This window comes from Chrysochloris asiatica, unplaced genomic scaffold (assembly GCF_000296735.1).
Source record: "Chrysochloris asiatica unplaced genomic scaffold, ChrAsi1.0 scaffold00184, whole genome shotgun sequence".
NCBI classification, from domain to species: Eukaryota; Metazoa; Chordata; class Mammalia; order Afrosoricida; family Chrysochloridae; genus Chrysochloris; species Chrysochloris asiatica.
Window position 1 is genome coordinate 1,373,873 of NW_006408702.1, and position 16,156 is coordinate 1,390,028.

The 16,156-nt window shown below is 42.3% G+C and overlaps 1 protein-coding gene and 1 pseudogene across 1 annotated transcript in view; both read right to left on the reverse strand.

Annotated features, from left to right (window-relative positions):
• Positions 1-16,156, reverse strand: part of ADAMTS17 (ADAM metallopeptidase with thrombospondin type 1 motif, 17) — a 744,430-nt gene that overhangs the window by 46,598 nt on the left and 681,676 nt on the right. The window lies entirely within an intron of this gene.
• LOC102817442 lies at positions 8,277-9,124 on the reverse strand (annotated as a pseudogene).

Here is a 16,156-nt window from a genome sequence, read left to right on the forward strand (position 1 = left end):
TAGTGGTTACGAATTGGGCTGTGAACCACAAGGTCAGCAGTTCAGAACTACCAGCTGTTCCGCAGGAGAAAGACGAGGCTTTCTTCTCCCGTAAAGATATGCAGCCTCGAAAACCCTGTACAGGGCCACGATGAGTCGGAACCGACTCCACAGCACATAACCACCACCACTGACAAACTATTGAATGATGCAGAAAGCAGAAAAAGAAGATGGAAGGAATACATAGAATCACTGTACCAAAAAGAAACAGATGATGTTCAACCTTTCAAGAGCTAGCATATGACCAAGAGACAATGGTACTGAAGGAAGAGATCCAAGGTTCACTGAAGTCATCAACAAAGACCAAGGCTCTGGGAATTGATGGAAAACAATTTGAAATCTTTCAACAAACTGATGCAGCACTGGAGGCACTCACTCATCTATGCAAGAAATCTGGCAGAAAGCTACCTGGCAAACTGGTTCAAAGAGATTTATATTTGTGCCCATTCCCAAGAGATGTGATCCAACAGAATGCAGGAATCATCAGACAATCTCATTAATAACACATGCAAGTAAAATTTTGCTACGGATAATTAAAAAGTGGCTGCAACAGTACTGCCTGGGTTCAAACTGGATTTAGAGGAGGACGTGAAAATAGGGATATAATTGCTGACATCAGATGGATTCTACCTGAAAGCAGAGAATACCAGAAAGATGTTTACCTGTGCTTTAATGACTATGCAAAGGCTTCCAACTGTGCGGATAAAGAAAAACTATGGACAACATTAAGGAGAATGAGTAGTCCAGAACATTTCACTGTGCTCATGAGGAACCTGTACATAGACCAAGAGGCAGTCATTGAAACACAACAAGGAGGACACTGAATGCTTTAAAATCGGGAAAGGTGTGCACCAGGGTTGTATCATTTTGCCATACGTTTTCAATCTGTTTCCTGAACAAATAATTTGAGAATCTGGACTATATGAAGAACGAAGACTCAGACCTGCAATATTCAGATGAAACAACTTTGCTTGCTGGAAGCAAAGAAGGCTTAAACTCTTACTGATGAAGATCAAAGACCATAACTTTAAATATTGGTTACATCTCAATGTTGCAAAATTGCAAAAATCCTCACCACTAGACCAATAGGTCACATCGTGGTAAATGGAGAAAGACTGAAGTTGTCAAAGACGTCATTTTGCTTGGATCCACTATCAACATTCATGGGAGCAGCAGCCATGAAATCAAATGACATATTGCACTAAGCAAATCTGTTGTACAAGATCTCTTTAAAAGTGTTCAAGAACAAAGATGTCGGTTTGAAGACTAAGATGTGCGGTCCAAGCCATGATCTTTTCAATAGCTTCATATGTGTTTGAAAGTTGGACAGCAAATAAGGACGATAGAAGAGTTGATGCATTTGAATTTTGGTGTTGGAATATTACAAGTACCATGGACTGCTAGAAAAACTAACAAATCTGTGTTGAAAGAAATAAAGCTAGAATGCTCCTTAGAAGCCAGAAAGGCAAGACTTTGTCTCTCATACTTTAGAAGTATTATCAGGAGGGACCAGTCCTCAGAGAAGGACACCATGCTAGGTAAAGTGAAGGGTCAGCGAAAAATAGAAAGACTCTCAATGAGATGGACTGTCACAGTTGTTGTTGTTGTTAAGTGCTGTCGAGTCAGTTCCGGCACATAGCAACCCTGTACAAGGTTTCTGAAGAGCAGCTGGTGAGCTTGAACCACCGACCTTGCAGATCAAATGGCTTTGCAGCCTGGCGCATTAACCCACAGCGCCATACCATGACTATCACGGCGGCAGAAGCTAAATAACAGTGGTGAGGATGGCATAGGACCGGGCAGTGTCTTGTTCTGTTGTGTACGTGGGCACTGCTGGAGCGTATTCGATGGCATCTAACAACAATATAAACACCACAAATTTCTTATCTTATAGTTCTGGGGTTCAGAAGTCTAACACAGGTCTCACTGAGCTAAAATCAAATGGCTCCCACGCTCGCCCCCTCCCAGTTCTGTGCTGGGTTGTGCCATACAGACATGAATACTGCATATAGTGTGTGAGGGAAGAGACACGTGAAGCTCCCTGCTGATGCAGAGGGACATATGGGGTGTGGGATGGTGCCTGCTCACCTCATTCTGAAGTCAGGGGTTGGGACAGAACCTGTCTGCACAAGCATGCGCTGCTTGCAGGAGTTAGGGACACCCCGAATAACCATGAATTCATTGCAACACTCGTTAGATTAAAAAGGCAAACAAAAATGGGAGTGGTTTATTAGGGGTAGGTAGGAAAGAGTGAAAGAAAGAAAGCTATGTTTCTCAAGTCCTAGGCAGGTAAGACCCAAGGGAGGAGATGGTCTTCAGTCTGTGCCGACACCAGGTACCTGCTGAGAATCTCTACTTGGAGGCTAAAGCACATAGCCAGCATCTACCAGAGACTTTCTATGCCATGCACACACACACTTTGCAGTTTGGTTTTTTCAGGTCAATTACTGACTCCTGATTTTGAAAAATACACCAGGCTATGATGGGAAGAAAATTACTCTCTTGAAACATTTTATGGGGAGATGAAAGTAACCATTTCATACAAATGACTATGACTTTAGGTTTGAACCAGCTGAACAGCTGAACTCGAGAGCAAAATATCATTACTTCTGAATCTAGTAGTTTGGGAAAGAAACTACAGTTACATCAAACAATTTATTTCATAGTTATAACTTGAGCTTTATCTTTTGCACTGGTATCACCTAAAATCCGAACAGCAACATTTATTAATCAAGTTTCAGTAAGCTGCCTTTCTTAAAAGCAATACTTAAAAGCAAGGTCTTTTAATTTCTCAAAAGCAATTCTTTAGAAAGTCCCAGGAAACACTTTTTGAATTTAAGCCAACCTTTCCACAGTTTCTCTCAAGGAAGAACTTTCTTCCTGCCCCGCCCAAACTCAGCCCCCCTGTACAGAGTTCCAATTCGGTCTTTCTCATAAGATCCCTTGGTCAACAAGGACACTACAGGTGACCCTGTATTAGTTTCCCAATTTTGCTATAACAATTTGCCACAAACACTGCAGATTCACTACCCTACAATTCTGTGGGTCAGAAGCCTGGCATGGGTCTCCCTGGGTTAAGATTAAGGTTGTTGTTGTTGTTGTCAGGTGCCATCGAGTCGGAACCGACTCATAGTGACCCCATGTACAGCAGAAAGAAACAATGTCCGATCCAAAGTAGGAAGCCGACATCTTTGGTGGGAGGTGGGGGGAATTATTCTAATACAGCCTGTGGTGCTGTGAATTATTTAAGATGGTCCTTCTAGCCACAGTCTTTATGTTGTTGTTAAGTGCCACTGAGTCGGTTCCGACCCATAGCGACCCTGTACAGGGTTTCCGAGGGTGTAAATCTTTACGGGAGTAGAAAGCTTCATCTTTCTCCCGCGGAGCAGCTGGTAGTTTCGAACCGCTGACCTTAAGGTTCGCAGCCCGATTCGTAACCACTACGCTACCAGAGCTCCTTTATAACGCCCACCAAATGACGGGGTTGTTGTTGCTAAGTACTATCAAGTCAGTTCTGACTCATAGCAACCCTATGTAGGGTTTCTAAAGAGCAGCTTAGTGGGTTTACACTGCTGACCTTGCAGTTAGTAGTCCAGTACTTATCCAACAGTTCCACGTCAGAACTCCAAATGACTGGGTAGTGAGTCATTTTCGACTCCTAGGGACTCTGTATAAGGTTTCTGAGGAATGGCTGGTGGGTTTGAATTGCCAACCTTGTGGTTCACAGTCCAGTGTTGATGCTACAGCACCACACCAAGAGTCTAGGACTGGGTTTGTTGTTGTTAAGTGCCGTCGAGTTGATTCCGACCCATAGCAACCCTGTATAGGGTTTCCAAGGAGCAGCTGGTGAGCTTGAACCACTGATCTTGCAGCTCAAATGACTTTACAGTCTGACGCATTAGCCCACAGCGCCACACCAGGACTCCTAGGACTGGGTTGTTGTTGTTGTTCTTAGGTGCCATCGAGTTGGTACTGACTCACAGCGACCCTATGTACAGCAGAATGAAACACTGCCCAATGCTGGGCCAACCTCACAATCATTGCCACACTTGAGTCCATCGATGCAGCCACTTTGCCAATCCATCTTGTTGGGGGCTTTTCGTCTTTTTCTCTGACCCTCCGCCCTATCAAACATGATATCCTTCTCTAGTGACTGGTCCCTCCTGACAATATGTCTGAAGTATAAGAGGCGAAGTTTGGCCATCTGGCCTCTAAGGAGCACTCTGGCTGCACTTCTTCCAACACGGATATGTTTGTTCTTTTGGCAGCCCATGGCACTTTCAATATTCTCCTCCAACACCATAACTCAAATGCGTCAATTCTTCTATGGTTTCCTTAATTACTGCCCAGCTTTCGCATCCATATGAGGTTATTGAAAATACCATGGCTTGGGTCAGGCGCACCTTAGTCCTCAAGCTGACATCTTTGCTCTTCAACACTTTAAAAAGGTCTTGTGCAGCAGATTTGCCTAATGCAATACGTCATTTAATTTCTTGACTGCTGCTTCCATGAGTGTTGATAGTTGATCCAAGAAGAATGAAGTCCTTGACAACTTCAATCTTTTCTCCATTGATCAGAATGTTGTTTATTGGTCCAGTGGTGAGGATTTTTGTTTTCTTTACATTGAGATGTAATCCATACCGAAGCCAAAGGCTGTGCTCTTTCATCTTCATCAGTAAATGTTTTAAATCCTCTTCACTTTCAGCAAGCAAGTATGTAACATCTGCATATCTCAGGTTGTTAATGAGTCTTCCTCCAATCCTGGTGCCATGTTTTTCTTCAAAGAACCCAGCTTCTTGGATTATTTGTCCAGCATACAGGTTGAATAAGTATGGTGAAAGAATACAACCTTGTCACACACCTTTCTTAATTTTAAACCATTCAGTGTTCCCATGTTCTGTTGTTGTTGTTGTTAGGTGCCATCGAGTCGGTACGGACCCATAGAGACCTTATGCACAGCAGAATGAAACACTGCCCGGTCCTGAGCCAACCTCACTACTGCAAATATGAGGTGTTTCTGGCCCACTGGGGGGATTGGATAGCTTGCTAATAATGTAAATAGGGAGCATAGCACCCTTGGGAATGGTGTTGTTGTTGATGTTGTTAAGTGCTGTCAAGTTGTTTCTGACTCTTGGCAACCTTGTATAGGGTTTTCCAGGAGTGAGTGGTGAGTTTAAACCACCAACCTTGTGGTTAGCCATCCAGTGCTTACCCTATAGCCCATGCTATAGGGTAAGTGGGACCAAGCAAAAAAGGCATATGGAACTCTAATGTGGTGAATGGTCAGTTCTGCCATCCTTTTAGAACTGCTTACTACAAGGTCGGTGGTTCAAACTCACCAGTCCCTCCTCGGGAACTCTATATAGAGTCTCTACGAGTCAGAACTGACTCAATGGCACTTAACAATAAACAACAACTAGGATTAAAATGAGCCAGCCCAGAGACGCAAAATGAGGATCTCATTATCATCCAGAACGAAGAGCCAGCAGTGGAGTGCATTCTTTGAAATCGAGATCCCTGTGCTGAACCCTCTTGATCCAGGGGACACTGGATATGGCGAGAGCTGGGGAGAAGCAAAGGCAGAGGAAGCCCGGCCAGAGATGTCGAGGTGGGCTTCCCAGATGATGAAGTGAGAAAGCTGAGTGCCTTCAGGTAGGCTTGCTGGTGAAGTAGGGTGCCTATGAGCACTTACTGACAGTTAATTGAGCTTTGTAACACTTGCCTAAGCAGGGTGGAGGCCAGGCTGAGGGGCCATGGTCAGAGAGAGGTGTGCCTGCAGGCATGACTGAGACCGAGGGTGTTTTGATGAAAGAACTGTATCCTGAGCATTTCTAACCTGAATTGTAACCTGTTAATTTCCCAATAAACCTCGTAATTATGAGAATTGTATGCAAGTTCTATGTGGCCACTGCAACAAATGATCAAACCCACCAGAGAAGTAGAAAGTGCAGTGGCAGGGACAGTTGGTGACAGAATTGGTTTAAAAAGAAAAAGGAGGGTAGAGGCATGTTTGACCTCTGCCTCATAGAAATCAGCCTTGGGTATCTGATGCTAATGACGGTGAACTTGGAATAGGTGAGCTGCTACCCCCCATGCCATTTTTCCGGTTAGTGTCAGAAGTGGGATTTGTTGCAATGGATCCATACTCATGGAAGCATGAGACTTTGTAAGAGGAAGGATGAAGGAGTATGGGAAGTGAAACTTTTGATTCTTAGATGGTTACTGACATGGGAAGTGGTCTGTTTTGCCATCCCACTAGGCTCAGTAGGAGCCATCCCAGATGTTTCTTCCTCCCCTCTGGGCCACACATTTGAGTTTGGTGAAGGTAGGGACTTTCAGCTGGATACTCCCGCTCACAGATCTCTTTCCTGGGCAAGACGTTTCACAAGGCACCTGAAGCTCCATCAACCATGTGGTTCAAGAGCACAAGGGACAAGAGGTGGGAGACTTCCAGAAGCTGGCTGGCCAAGCATTTATCCTCCACGCTTTCTTTACCCAACCACATGAGGGCTCTGTGCTGGGTGTTTTCTTTGTGGCTCTTGATTAGCTCTCAGCAGATCAGGTCTAGCGGCTCTGTGATGAGAACAATCAGAACGTTGACTGAACACGTGCCTGTTATAGCCTCTGAAGATGGAGTGCTGTTTTATTGACCAGATGTCCGAAAGGAGGGCTGTGACGTGAGAAGCTGGGCTGCAGGGTCCTTCCAAGGGAGGCAGGCTGGTGCTTCACAGCTGCACATAAGCTTCAATTCAGGATGCCTTCATCTCAAAGCGGAGAACTGATGCGTTTCTTATGCATTTCCCTTAAATATTATCCACATATTTAATTTTTAAGGGAGGAAATGAAAATCTGAGTGCATCTTGAGGAGTCAACAAGCCTTTCTGTGACTATGAGCTTTTCTGGAAGCAAATCTTTCTGCCCTAAGAAAGGGCTAGCAAAGTATAAAGAGTTCTGTCTCTGCTCTAAAGGAGTAAAAATTAGGACGATTGTTAAAAACAATTTTCTTTCCAATAAAAAATGACTTATTTTTAAGACTTGTATGTATTAGGCTAGCCCTTGTAATTGAGATGGGTGATTTAACAGGGCCTGAGAACTTTAAACACATTTCAGAGATCTTTGGGTCATTTTGGTTAATCTCGCAATCTTGAGGAAAGGAAAATCAGGGAAGGAAGGGAAGGCGTCACTACTTTGTTAAAATATGGTTTAAGGAGAAATGCTTCTAATACATTTTATCTAAGATGACAAGAGCTTACCTTTCAAATACTTTCTATCTATCAGACATATCAGTTATACAATTTCACTAGTTTGATCCTTGCAATAATCCTGCGCAATGGAGACTGTGATCATATTCACTCTAACAGAAATACAGAGAGGTCAAGGGTCTTACTTAAGTTGACACATTATTCTAAACACAAGCCATTTTTAAAAGTCGCTTTACATATCATAACATTCATCCATTTAAAGTGGACAATTCAATGGATTTGAGTATATTCACGAGATTGTGCAGTCAGAACCACAATCCATTTCTGAACATTTTCCTCCCCATTCCCCACCCTCCCCTTAACAAACTGTTTAGTGGTCAACCCTTAACATTCTCTACCTGCTACTCTCTGTCTCTAGGGATTTGCCTGTTCTGGACAGTTCATAAAAGTAGCATCGTACAATATGCATTTCTTTGTGAGTGGCTACTTTTACTCAGCATGTTTTCAAGGTTCAACCAAGTTGTGATGTATACCAGTACTTCAATGCTCTTGATTCTGTTGTGTGGATAGGCCATATTTTATTCATTCGTTAGTTGATAGCCATTTGGTTTCTTTCGATCTTTGGGCTATTATGAAGACTGTGCTATGAATATTCACGGATAAGGGTCTAAGTGGACATATGTTTTCATTTCTCTTGGAGTAGAATTGGCGGATTAAATAGTAACTCTGCATTTAGCCATTTTAGGGACTGCCAGATGTTCTGCAAAGCAGCTTACATCTCCCCACCCTTGTATATGAAGGTTTGATTTCTGCACAGTTTCATGAATATTTCTTACTATCTTTTCAAGTGGGTGTGAAATTGTATCTCTGTAGGATTTTTTTTTTCAGAAGTAAGTTTTATGTATTTATTCAGGTGATTCAATTATAGAACAAACCCTTTTCGGTGTTTTGAAATCATCTTTTTTGTTTTTTCCTCAGAAGTTCAGTTTATGACAACTTTTCCAATTCCAAAGATATTCCAGTATCTGAAGTTTTTCATGCATTCAGGTCTTTGGCATGATGTCTGATGTGATGAACAATGAAGTATTAGCTGTCATCATAACCCTCTTGCAATCTAAAACCAACGGGGATTTTCTTTTCTGTACAGGCAGCTATGAGGTTATCGGGAAGCAACTGTCCATCTGAAAGGAACTGGTCATCTTTTCCTTGATCAATCAGTATGTCCAGCTGAGAACCTGGGTAGGACTCCACCAGATGGGTGAATAAATGGAAGGTACATAAACCTTCCATTTACTTTGATCGGATCCCAGATAACCACTAAATGTTTTTTTTTTTTTTTTTTTTTTTTGTTCCAAGGACAAAGCACAGGGTTGCAAATTGGAGCAAATGCTGAAACTGATTTGTATTTTCCAGGATTCTTCACATCACAGATCAGAGCTTCATGACTGCCCATGGAATGGCCAAAACCAGACACAGACTGGGGGTTCCCTGGAAAATTGGCATTTATGAGTTGGGGAAGCGCTTGTGTTATGTAAGAGTGCATTCTGTAATTAGTTTTCCAAGGATCTTCCGTGGCCACATCAAATCCAGCACCAGTGCCAAGTCCCAGTTCTCGTCTTCTCCTTTAATATTGCAGCCACGAGGGCTGGTATCTGGGGCACCGATGACAAGGCCATGTTCGGAGGCAGCTTGATGATAACCAGATTTTGATATGAAGGTTTGTTCTGTGCAAGTTAAGCCAGCCAGCCAATACAATGTAGGGCATTTTCCAGTTTCTGCCTTTGGTGGTAAGTAGATAGCAAATTCCATTTTGCAATTCAGTTCAACATTGTCATGTTCAAACACTTGTTGCTGGAGAGTTGTTTCAAAGCCATTTTCTCCTGTTCAACTGTGACTTTTTTTTTTTTGTCTGCACTGAAGGGTTGTTGTTGTTGTCAGGTGCCATCGAGTCTTAACTGACTCGTAGCGACCCCATGCACAGCAGAACGAAACAATGTCCGATCCTGGGCCAACCTCACTACCGCCGCCACACTTGACGCCATCAATGATGTCACCTGGCCGATCCATCTCGTTGGGGGTCTTCCTCTTTTTCTCTGACCCTCCACCTTACCCAGCATGACATCCTTCTCCAGCGACTGTTCTCTCTGGACAATGTGTCCAAAGTATGAGAAACGAAGCCTAGCCATCTTGGCCTCCAAGGAGCACTCTGGTTGCACTTCTTCCAAAACAGATCTATTGGTTCTTTTGGCAGTCCATGGCACTTTCAGTATTCTCCTCCAACACCACAACTCAAAGGCATCAATTCTTCTACGATCTTCCTTATTCACTGTCCAGCTTTCACATCCATATGAGGCTATTGAAAATACCATGGCTTGGGTCAGGCGCACCTTAGTCCTCAAGCTGACATCTCTGCTCTTCAATACTTTAAAAAGTTCCTGTGCAGCAGATTTGCCCAATGCAATACGTCGTCTGATCTCTTGACTGCTGCTTCCGCGAGTGTTGATAGTTTGATCCAAGAAGAATGAAATCCTTGACAACCTCAATCTCTTCTCCATTGATAAGAATGCTGTTTATTGGTCCAGTGGTGAAGATTTTTGTTTTCTTTACATTGAGTTGTAATCCATACGTAAGGCTGTGCTCTTTGATCTTCCTCAGTAAATATTTTAAGTCCTCTTCACTTTCAGCAAGCAAGGTTGTATCATCTGCATATCGCAGGTTGTTAATAAGTCTTCCTCCAATTCTGATGCCACATTTTCCTTCATAGAACCCAGCTTCTCGTGTTATTTGCTCAGCATACAGATTAAACAAGCATGGTGAAAGAACACAATCCTGAAGGGTAGACGATCCTTTTTCCCTTCTAGTATGTCTCAGTATACTTAGTTCTGCATGGAATCCCAGGGCTTTAACGCAGCTAACTTTTTGATCAATGGTACCTTCCGCTAGTGGCACGAACCGGAGCGGCCAGAGGGGAAGGCGGAGCCTTCTCTCATCAGGATTTTGATTTGAATTTTTTTTGGTGACTAATGAAACTGAGTATCTCATCATGTGTTTTAAGGAGCTCTGGTAGCGTAGGGGTTACAAGTTGGGCTGGTATCCTTAAGGTCAGCAGTTCAAAACTACCAGCTGCTCAGTGGGAGAAAGATAAGGCTTTCTTGCTCCCATAAGGATTTACAGCCTTGGAAACCCAGTATGTGGGTCGCTGTGAGTTGGAACCAACTCCACGGTACACTACCACCGCCACCACCACCATGTGTTTTACTGGCCACTTGCATATCTTCTTTGGAAAAATGTCTGTTCATAGCCTTTGCCATTTTAGTTTGGGGTTGATTTGTCTTTTTATTATGAAGTGTTAAGTGTTCTTCATATATATTAGATACAAATCTCTTATCGGGTATTGTATGATTTGCAAACATTTCTGCACCCCCCCACCCCCATTCTGTGGTTGTCTTTCCACTTTCTTGATCGTGTCCTTTAAAGCACAAACTATTTTAGATTTTGATCATGTCCAGTTGATCTATTTGTCTTTTGTTGTTTGTACTTTCGATGTCATCTCTAAAAAACTATTGGCAAATCTAAGCCCATGAAGCGTTTTGACTTCAGATTTTAGAAAGGGTTTTATAGTTTTAAATGTTATGCTTAGATTCATTTAGAGTTACTTTTTGTATGTGGTGTGAAGGAGAATGAATAACTTCATTCTTGTGTAATGTGGCTATGCTGTTGTATCAGGATCCTTTGTAGAAAAGACTTTATCCCTCATTTAACTAGCTAGGCATCCTTGTAAAAAAATCAGTTGATATAAATATGAAGGTTTGCTTCTGGACTCTGGATTCTATTCCCTTGATCTCTGTGTTCATCCTTCCTTCTGGAGGTACCACACTCCACACTATCTTGGTTACTGTAGCTCTGAAGTAATCGTTGTTGTTAAGTGCCGTCCAGTAGACTCTGACTCAAAGCAACCCTGTAGAGGGTTTCTGAGAAGCAGCTGGTGAGTTTGAACTGACGACATTGTGGTTTGCAGTCCAGTGCTGATCCTACAGTGCCACAAGAATAATATTCATGATTGCTGTTGTTGTTGTTGTTGTTAAGTGCCATCGAGTCGGTTCCAACCCATAGCGACCCTGTACAGGGTTTCCGAGGGTGTAAATCTTTACGGGAGTAGAAAGCCTCATCTTTCTCCCGTGGAGCGGCTGGTAGTTTCGAACCGCTGACCTTAAGGTTCGCAGCCCAATTCGTAACCACTACGCTACCAGAGCTCCTTAATTGTGCTTATATGAACATACAATCCCAGGTTTTACAGAACGCAGTTGCTGCATTTATGGATTATTTATTTATAAATAAACACCTCATGGGACTTCTTTCCTTGCTACAAAGACCTTAAGGTCTTGGTTTTGTGGATTATTTTAGCCACTTTGCCTAATACTGGTAATATTTTCAGATTTCTGGCTTTCAATGAAGTTGGGGTAACTTACATCAACCTTACATGACCTTCAGCCTTAGAAAAACTGGGAGCTAAAATCCATTTTTGAGTCAAACAATGGTCCAGATAAACTAGTCAGAACATTTTACTATGAGCACTGCGCTCCTTTGAAGAATTTAGTCTGTTTAGAGAAATAGGTTCCAAAAATCAGACTGCATATTAGGGTGAGGGTAAGTCAGTTATTAGTTTCATTGATCTTCCAGATGATGTTTTATGAACTGCCTGTCCAATGTCTTAATCAAATTGTCACATCCTGTGTCCCTTGTTATATAGAAAATTATGCATCTTGAAGAAACTAGGTCCTTAGAAGAGGCCAACCTCACCCTAAGTCAACCTTCTGGGAAGTCAAATGGCTCCTCCCATGTGGCCTTGATGTGCAGTTGTTGTTGTTGTTGTTATGTGCTGTGGAGTTGGATCCAACTCATAGTGACCCTGTACAGGGTTTCCGAGGCTGTAAATCTTTACAGGAGCAGAAAGCCTCATCTTTCTCCCGCAGAATGGCTGGTAGTTTCGAACTGCTGACCTTTTTACTGTACCTTAAATCATAGAATTACACTGTCCAAGTAGAAGAAGACACTCTTACAATTGTGACAAAAGAATTTCTATGGATACTCATGATTGATGGTGGTGGTGGTGGTTATGTGCCATGCAGTCAGTTCTGACTCATAGCGACCCTGTACAGGGTTTCTGAGGCTATAAACCTTTACGGGAGCAGAAAGCCTTATCTTTCTCATGAGGAACAGCTGGTAGTTTTGAAGTGCTGACTTTGCGGTTCATGATTAGAGGGGGAAAAATATGTGAGGGAGCCCCAAACCTTAGAACACTTAGCCTAACTCAAATAGCTAGCATACAGTTTGGCTCAACCTTCATTTTTCCTTAGGCTTTCCTTCTGTTACTGAGAAAGTGACCCATCACTGAAAACAAGGGAAAGGCAGTTTTGCCTGGGGGAAGAACATTTAGTATGTTTTAAATAGATTTACTAAAGATGCCCTACTTTAGTTAATCTATAGCACGGCATCTTTAATTAAACTATTTAAAACATACTAAAATAAAGATTGAAGTTGTCAAGGACTTCATTCTTCTTGGATCAACTATCAACACTCACAGAAGCAGCAGTCAAGAAATCAAACAGTGTATTGCATTAGCCACATTTGCTGCACAAGACCTTTTTAAAGTGTTGAAGAGCTAGGTGCGCCTGACCCAAGCCATGGTATTTTCAATAACCTCATATGTGTGTGAAAGCTGGTCAGTGAATAAGGAAGACCGTAGAAGAATTGATGCTTTTGAGTTATGGTGTTGGAGAAGAATATTGAAAATGTCATAGGCTGCCAAAAGAACCAATAGATCCGTTTTGGAAGAAGTGTAGCCAGCGTGCTCCTTGGAGGCCAAGATGGCCAAACTTCATCTCTCATACTTCAGATATATTGTCAGGAGGGACCAGTTGCTGGAGAAGGATATCATGTTTGGTATGGTGGAGGGTCAGAGAAAAAGAGGAAGACCCCCCAAAAAGATGGATTGGCCAAGTGGCAGCATTGACGGACTCAAGCATGGCAACAGTAGCGAGGTTGGCCCAGGATCGGGCAGTGTTTCGTTCTGCTGTGCATAAAGTTGCTATGGGTCAGTACCAACTCAATGGCACTTAACAACAACAACAACAAAAATTAAGATAAGCTAAACTAAAGATGCCCTATGGAGTCCTGGTGTGGTGCTGTGGGTTAATGTGCTAGACTACACAGTCGGTTTGAACTACATGGTTGGCAGTTCAAGCTCATCAGCCGCTCCTTGGAAATCCTTCACAGGACTGCTGTGAGTTGGAACTGACTCTATGGCATGTAACAAAAGATGCCCTACAGAAGGGGTCAACTCTATATTATCTTGCTAAACCTTTAAGGTTTACCACCCTTAACTGAATGGTTTTCTTCTGCCTTTGGTCCTTCAGGGTGTCTCATTTCTTAGTTCAGGTCTTATAAAACCGTCCTGTTTTTTTGTAGGTGAGAGAGGCGCTTGGTCTCTTGTTGTTAAGTGCCATCGAGTCAGTACCCTCTCATAGAGATCCTGTATAGGGTTTCTGAGGTGCGGCTGTTGAGTTTGAACCACTGACCTTGCAGTTCAAACCAACCTTGCGGTCTAGCACTTATCCTACAGCACCACACCAGGACTCCATTTGATCTCTACCCCCAAATATTTATATATATTGGAGGAAACATCAGTTAAAGGACTCATTAACACCCCACTGGAGTAGATTAAACCTTGTTCACCAATCTGTATACAGCTTAACTGCTGTTGTTGTTGTTACGTGCCGTGGAGTTGGTTCCGACTCATAGCGAACCTATACAGGGTTTCCAAGGCTGTAAATCTTAACGGGAGCAGAAAGCCTCATCTTTCTCCCATGGAACATCTGGTAGTTTTGAACTGCTGATGTTATGGTTACGTGTTGTCGAGTCAGTTCCAACTAATAGCAACGATGCATTGGATTTCTGAGGAGTGGCTGGTGAGTTTGAACAGCCAACCTTACAGTTCAAACAAATGTTGTAGTCCAGTGCATTATCCTAATACCTTACGTAACAGCTTAAAAGAATGAAAGCAACTTATCTTGGTCTATGGAAGCATTGCTTTGTTGCCTCATGTTACCTTTTTTGTTATTAAAGAGAAACCATACAAAAAGAAAAAAATTGTTTCCCATTTTCTTTAACATTCATTTACTTATTTGTCCAGGGAAAAGAAATTCTTCTATACTCAGTATGTACTATCAGTTTGGACTTGTCAATCATCTGAAAAGGTAAGCTTAAAGTTGAAATGCCCTAGTAGGCAGAAGCAGATGGTGATACTCCCAAGGTGTCAGAATAAGACCTCTCACCCTGAGGTGATTAGACTTTGTTTAAATCATTTATTGCTTTTGAGCTTGCTTTACAATGTAATTTGGATTTATTTAACTGGTAAGAATTTTCTATACATACTATTGATAATATTTGCTATCGCTTTTCACTTCTATTGTTTTTGTTTTAAATGCCCAAAGGTTGCGTTGACTAAAAGGAGCTCTGGTAGCGTAGTGGTTACGAATCAGGCTGCGAACCTCAAGGTCAGCAGTTTGAAACTACCAGCTGTTCCACGGGAGACAGAAGAGGCGTTCTACTCCCGTAAAGATTTACAGCCTCGGAAACCCAGTACAGGGTCACTATGAGTCGGAACCGACTCCACGGCACATAACAACAACAGCAAATAAATAGTATTAAAATTATTGCATTGGGCCTAACTCTTAATGGTTTTGAAATAGTTTTAAAATCTCACACAAGTAATATTAATTTGTAGATGTAAACCTTTTCATATGTTTTAACTGGAAAACTTTCTTTTAGATTTTTCTCATTAGAATTTTCATCTATACTATTGACTGGATTAATGCTATTCATTGTTACTTGCTATTATTTTCAGAATTATCAAATATGTATGATGGTTATTACAATACAATTTCTCAGAAGGCTAATATGTTGCCCATGAAGAGAATCATACAAGAGTATGTAAAAAAGTGCTGCTACGAGAGTTTCAGTTCATACGTGTATAAGTTTATTCCAAACAAATGTTTTTGGCTACAAACAAGTTCTCTCTGTAATATATTTATGTGAATCCTGGTGCGGTGCTATAAGATAGCACTGTGCTGCAAACCACAAGGTGTGCGGTTCAAACTTATCCGTTGAGCTTTGAAAACCCTATACAGTATTTCTATGAGTTAAAACTGAACCAACTCAATGTCACTTAACAACGACAATATCATTAGGACACCTTCAAAAGAAGGTGCAATCAAAACAGTGGCCTCCAAGGGGATCTGCTGGGCAGTCAAATTCAAAATCAGCTCAGAAGCGTATGTTGTTATTGTTGTTAGGGGCTACGGTCCCAGTTGGTTCTGACTCATAATAGTCCTATACACTGCAGAATAAAACACTGCCCAGTCCTGCTCCAATCTTCCCATTGCTATGTTTGAGGCCACCGATGGCAGCCACCATGTCAATGCATCTTGATGGGAGCCTTCTTCTTTTTCTATTACCCTCCACTTTACCAAGCATGATGTCCTTTTCAAGGGACTGGTCCCTACTGAGAAAATGGCTAAAATATGTGAGATGAAATCTTACCATCCTGGCTTCTAAGGAGCATTCTGGATGTACTTCTTCTAAGAAAGATTTGTTTCTTCTCCTGGCAGTCCATTGTGGTTGTTGTTGTTGTTGTTAGGTGCCATCGAGTTGGTACCAACTCCTAGTGACTCTATGAGCAACAAAATGAAACACTACCTGGTCCCGGGCCAACCTCACAACTGTTGCCACACTTCAGCCCACCGATGCTGCCACTTTGCCAATCCATCTCACTAGGGGTTTCCATTTTTTCCTCTGACCCTCCACCTTACCAAACATACTATCTTTCTCCAGTGACTGGTCCCTCCTGACAATAT